General features: G+C 41.6%; 1 long non-coding RNA gene and 1 other non-coding gene across 2 annotated transcripts; both read right to left on the reverse strand.

Annotated features, from left to right (window-relative positions):
- Nucleotides 1–2,939: 2,939 nt before the first annotated feature.
- On the reverse strand, nt 2,940–4,860 carry LOC144594969 (uncharacterized). Its single transcript, XR_013547435.1, has 5 exons — nt 4,783–4,860; nt 4,539–4,608; nt 4,233–4,306; nt 3,477–3,530; nt 2,940–3,152 (listed from the first exon to the last, which is right to left on the reverse strand). It is a non-coding gene; the product is annotated as an uncharacterized LOC144594969 (long non-coding RNA).
- On the reverse strand, nt 4,386–4,449 carry LOC144594986 (small nucleolar RNA SNORD104). The gene has a single exon (XR_013547441.1). It is a non-coding gene; the product is annotated as a small nucleolar RNA SNORD104 (small nucleolar RNA).
- Nucleotides 4,861–6,185: the final 1,325 nt, after the last annotated feature.

The following is a 6,185-nucleotide window of genomic DNA, read 5'->3' on the forward strand; positions in this document are numbered from 1 at the left end:
TTCTCCAAATATTGTGTATACTGATTTGAGATGTTTTTTGACGTTTGCATACTTGCCATAGCGCAGAGGAATAAGAAACTACAGTACTTCCATGGTGGTATCCATCCAGACAGAGCACAGGATAATTTGTGCATGATTACCTATTGTGGCTAATATTCTGTTGCTTTGCAAAGAGGGTCTGTATTTTTGCTATAAAATAATTGCAATTCTGTATGGAAATGTGTCCAGGCCCAGGGTTTTATTTACCCACATCCCAAACTTGGTAAGGGTGCTGAGTGTCTAAGGCACTGCCATGTTACCCAGGGTATACAATAATGGCACTCGATCTTTCATTCAGAATCAAAATGGATATTAAAGAAAGCAAAGGGGAAGGCATCTTCTTGTTTGGTTAAAAACAAACATTCAAAGATGAAATAAGTAAAATGAACAATATCAGAGGTTGTGTAGGAAGGAGCTGCAGATGCTGGTTTGAATCGAAGATCAACAGAAAAAGCTGGAATAACTCAGCATTTCTGGGGAGAAGGAATGGGTAACGTTTTGGTTCGAGACCCTTCTTCACACTGAAATCAGAAGTTGATTGGCTCTTCAGCAGCTGGGACTTTGCTGGTTGTTCAGTTTTGGGGAGGTAGAGCTGAAGCTGAACCCTAGGTTAGCTGCATGCTCCTGGTTTATTATGCACAACAGGCTGTCCTCAAACAAATCACTTTGCTGTGAACATGCGCATGTCACAATTGCAAGCAGTGGGTACAGGCCAGTAAAACTGACCCAGACTATTGTGAAATTTGTAAAAGTTGTTGCTCATCATCATTATTCCTTTGGTTTGGTTCATTCTCAAATTGTGAAGTTCACTTTTGAATTGAAATATAGTACTTCAAATTTTTGAACATTCTCAAAAACAATCCAGTTATCCCCCACGTCCCTTTCTTAAATAATTGTTTGTTTTTTTTTAAAAAGTAATATAAAAAGAAGGAACTGCAGTTGCTGATTTATACCAAAGATAGACACAAAGTGTTGGAGTAACTCAGTGAGTCAGGCAGCACCTCTGGAGAAAATAAATAGGTGCCATTTTGGGTCAGGACGCATTTTAGAAGATTCTGCCTGACCTGCTGAGTCACTCCAGCACTTTGTGCCAATACTTAATTAAGTCTCCTAAATTCATATTGATTATGCTTGGACTTGTACTCAAGTACCATTAATTGGATAAGTATTTTGCTGCTCATTCTTTTACCAATCACTTTGAATCTGTCTCCTCCACTACTACCTATGCCAAATGTGCAACTATCCTTTTACCCCTGACTGGTAGCAGCATTTGATAGTGCACTGCATTCACTACACGTTGGGCTTCCATGTATGACCAGCTGCAGGTCGAAGGTGCTTGAAAAGCAGGATTTTAGTCTGCAAAAAGCAGTCTGTGCCAAACCTAATGCCAAGAACATCTATATCTACCTGCACATAATCCATATCCCTCGATGTGGATTACCAGTCTGAAGGCTTTCGACCCAAAACGTCACCCATTCCTTATCTCCAGAGATGCTGCTTGTCCCGCTGAGTTACTTCAGCATATTGTGTCTATCTCCCTCAGTAACCATATGCCTATCCAAAAGTCTCTTAAATGCTACTATCAAATCTGCCTTCACCACCACCCTGGCACGTCTTCCACGCACTAATTGCCCGCTGTGTAAAAAAAACTTGCCCTACATTAAACTTTGCCCCCCCACCTTAAAACTATGCCCTCTAGTGTTTGATTCTTTTTCCATCATGGGGAAAAAGGTCGATTACCCAACTATGCCTCTTAATATTACATTCAAGTTATATTTCCATCAGGTCTCTGCAACCTCCTGCATTTCAGAGAAAATCCAAAACCTCTCTGTAGCAAATACTCCATTATCCAAGTATCATTTGTAGTAAACCTCCTGTGCAACCTTAACAAAGCCTCAATGTCCATTCCGTCGTTGGTCCAGAGCCGCTAAATTAAAATCTTATAAAACTGATCATGACTTCCTAACTCTTAATACCCCGACCAATATACCATATGCCACCTATACCACTATAACTACCTGTGTTGCCTCTACTTGTGTTGGGACTTGGACCCGAAGATCCCTCTGTACATCAAAGCTTTTAAGGGTCATGCCATTGTGTATATTTTCCCCTTATATTTGACCTCCAGCGGGCAGCACCTCGCACTTGCTCAGACTAAATAAACTCCATTTAGTCTGCCATTTCTCCACCCATTTCCATATCCTTTTCTATATCCCAGTGTATACTTTGACAGCCTTGCGCATAGTTCGCGACCCCAGCAATCTTGGTGTCACCTGCAAAAACCTATATCCAACCTGTCTACGTTTACATCCGTGTCATTTATATGTCACAACTGCAGAGGTTGCTGGTCAAACATCTATTTCACTGTTCCAATGATGCACCACACATCTGCAGTATTTTGCCTTTCAATTAAATGTTAAGGGGAAAGAAAGTAAGTGAAAGTTGAAAATCTTTCAATTTTGATATGCATCAGATTTGTAAATATTTTATTACATTGGAGTTAAATATTTTCACTAAAGAACTAATTAACATAGGGACAATTAGTAAGTACTAGACCAAGTGGACCCAAACCTCTCCTGCATTGGTGCAGCACCCTGTCTTTCCCCCCCTCCCCCCCCCCCCCCACTCCATCCCCCTCAACCCTCCTTATCCTCCCTCCTTCACCCTCCCTCCCTCGGAGATAGATTTAAACTTTAAAATGTGAATAACGTAAAAATATATAACCGATTTCAATAAAACTACTTGCATTATCACTAAAGTGACGATGGTGAGCCTAAAATTGTCGCGCTGTCGTGCACCGTTTTAGCTGAAGTTCGATCACAAACAAACAAACAAGAATTTTAGTATATAGATGCAGTCAAGCTAAATTCTCACAAGTACTCTTTAGAAATTGATGGTCCAAAATCAGCTTTATTTCACAGTAGTTTCAGCCAAAGTTACACTGGTTTACAAATATTAATGGACTATATCAAAGATGAAACAATTCTTGAAGTAGCTGCATAGACAGGCTACTTAAATGTAGATGTCCATAAAGTGCTGTTCCTTTAAGATAAGGTTGCCGTTTCAGTGTAACCACTCCTGTTATGATTCCATTTTCCTCCTCTTGACCTTTGCTGAGATTCAAGAAAAAAAGAATTAATTGGCACAAGAAAATTTGGTTGATAGTAACAGTCACACCCAGAACACTGGTGTAAAGCTTTCCAGGTCACAGACCACTTGTCTGCCACTTTAGGGCTCGAAGGGCTGAATGGCCTACTCCTGCACCTATTGTCTATTTAAACAGCACACTAGGATTATTCTCATCCTTTAGTGCAAATGTATCTCAATTGCAGTATTAATGTTCCAAAATATATAGATTACGATTTTCAAAATTATCTTAGTCGCATAGTGGTAGAGCTACTGCCCAAAGCTTTGAGAAACACAAACAATTCACCTACTATCAGGTCTTCTCTTAACGCAACCAGAGTTGTTGTAGCAAGCTCCAGAGGAATCTGAGGAAAAATAGGAAGGGAAATTAGTATATGGGGAGAAAGATCAAAATAAGATAAACTGCAGGTTTACTGACTGGAATCAGATTTTATTCATCTTCATCTGTATCAGAAGTCTAACACGTGTAAAGAATCATCATTTCCAGTCAATGAAGACAGCAACTTGGGAAACAATTCACAAATATCCTAAACAGCCTCCACAAAATTCATAACTGCCCCCCATTTTCCTTCAATTTCAGCATTCATTCTTGGGAGGGGCTTACTTTTCTTTGTTCCAAAAAGAAAAACACAAAAAAAGTGCCCCTCTTCCCCCTGCCTGACCAACTACGTAGTTTTACGATTTTAAATATTTTATTTGGTAGCATGGTGTCTTTTCAGACACCAGTTTGGTCCCTTATCTTGAACCCAAGGGGAAAATAAATACACAAGAGACTGCTGATGCTCAAATCTTGAGCAAAAAAAACAAAGAGCTGCAGAAACTCAGCATGCCAGGCAGTATGTACAGAGGGAAATGTGCAGACAATAATTTGTGTCTTGTCCCACTCCACACACCGTCTGGCCTGGTGATTTCCAGCAAGCCAGCAGTTTACCCACCACAAAGGCGTTGGGAAACAATGTTCATCTCTTGCTCAAACTTCACAGAGCTGTAGCAACAAGGCACTGCAGATGCATGTTTGTAAAGGAAACTTATATATTTAAATTTACCCGTTCTAATGTTTCTTCCTCCTGCGGTTTTCGTAATTGCCAAGAGATTAAATTCTTAGATGTGAATTCATGACCTGGAAGAAAATGAATGTGTTAAATACTAGGAGAAGTAAAGTGAAGTAGCAGCGTGGGGGAGGGAATCAGATTGACTGGAATCAGACTCAGTTTGTCTTCAGTTGCATCAGAAGTCTAACACGTGTTTGAGGATCATCACATCCAGTCAATGGCCACACCGATTATAAACAGCCCCGTATACCAGCGCTTACTTCAAGTCCACAACCAGCCCCGTTTCCTTCAGTCACTCACCCGCTGTCCTCCACACTCAACCTGGAGACGGGACCATCAGCCGGTCCCCCTCGCCCCTCCGGGCCCCAAGCTGCAAAAGCAAACAACAGAACATTCTTCAATACCACCCCCCACAAGTCCCAATGCAAAGTCATGCCCATGACTATAGCTACTTCATTGCTTCACTAACACATTAAAGTGCAGCCGTGGTTAAATCAGAGAACAGCCGAGGCGATGCGGGCGGATTCACCGCGGTCAACCTCACCTCGTTCATCTCCAGCTATAAGAGACTTTCACAGTGAAATACTTCCTGCTTCAGCCGAAGAGCCAGCCGGATGCACTTGCATTTCCAGACGCATTTCGTGCGCTGCTAATCTGGACAGACGTTTGTGTCAGAGTTTTGGAAAGTTGCAGCGTCTGTGCGAGTCCAGAATCAACCTCGACTTAGAAAGAACGACAGACATTTTTTTGAAATTTCCCCAAATAATCTTTATTCGGAATTATAAAACATATACAAAACAAGAACAGTGCAAAAACTCTTCAGACATTCTCAGCCTTTTAGAGTCAAGAGAGTGTTTTACTGCCGTGTGTCCCAGATAGAACAATGAAATTCTTACTTGCAGCAGCACGACAGAATATGTAAACGTTGCACATTGTAAACAATATAATAAACAAGAGATACACAAACACATACAGACATATATATATCAACTCCATTCAAGGACCCAAACAGTCTTTCCAGGTGAGACAGAGGTTCACCTGCACCTCCTCCAACCTCATCTATTGCATCCGCTCCTCCAGATGTCAACTTCTTCACATCAGCGAAACCAAACGCAGGCTCGGCAATCGTTTCGCTCAACACCTTCGCTCAGTCCGCCTTAACCAACCTGATCTCCCGGTGGCTGAGCACTTCAACTCCCCCTCCCACTCCTAGTCTGACCTTTCTGTCATGGGCCTCCTCCAGTGCCATAGTGAGGCCCACCGGAAATTGGAGGAACAGCACCTCATATTTCGCTTGGGCAGCTTGCAGCCCAGTGGTATGAACATTGACTTCTCCAACTTTAGATCGTTTCTGTCCCTCTCTTCCCCTCCCCCTTCCCAGTTCTCCCTCTATCTTCCTGTCTCCACCTACATCCTTCCTTTGTTCCGCCCCCTGACATCAGTCTGAAGAAGGGTCTCGACCCGAAACGTCACCCATTCCTTCTCTCCCGAGATGCTGCCTGACCTGATGAGTTACTCCAGCATTTTGTGAATAAATACCTTCGATTTGTACCAGCATCTACAATTATTTTCTTATATATATCTATATATATCTATATATATCTATATCTTATATATATCTATATATCTATATATATATATATAAATTATATATATACATACACACACGCACACATACAAAAAACACAACAATATTAGCGCAATAATAACAATAATAGTCTATTGTAGTTCAGAGCTTATTTGAGGTTGTAGTGTTTAATAGCCTGATAGCTGTAGGGAAGAAGCTGTTCCTGAACCTGGACTTTACAGTTTTCAGGCTCCTGTACCTTCTTCCCGATGGCAGGAGTGAAATGAGTGTATGGCCAGGGTGGTGTGGGTCCCTGACAATGCTGGCTGCCTTTTTGAGGCAGCGACTCCGGTTGGCGGTAACTATCCTTAAACCAAGTA

This window comes from Rhinoraja longicauda, chromosome 6 (genome assembly GCF_053455715.1).
Source record: "Rhinoraja longicauda isolate Sanriku21f chromosome 6, sRhiLon1.1, whole genome shotgun sequence".
NCBI lineage: Eukaryota > Metazoa > Chordata > Chondrichthyes > Rajiformes > Arhynchobatidae > Rhinoraja > Rhinoraja longicauda.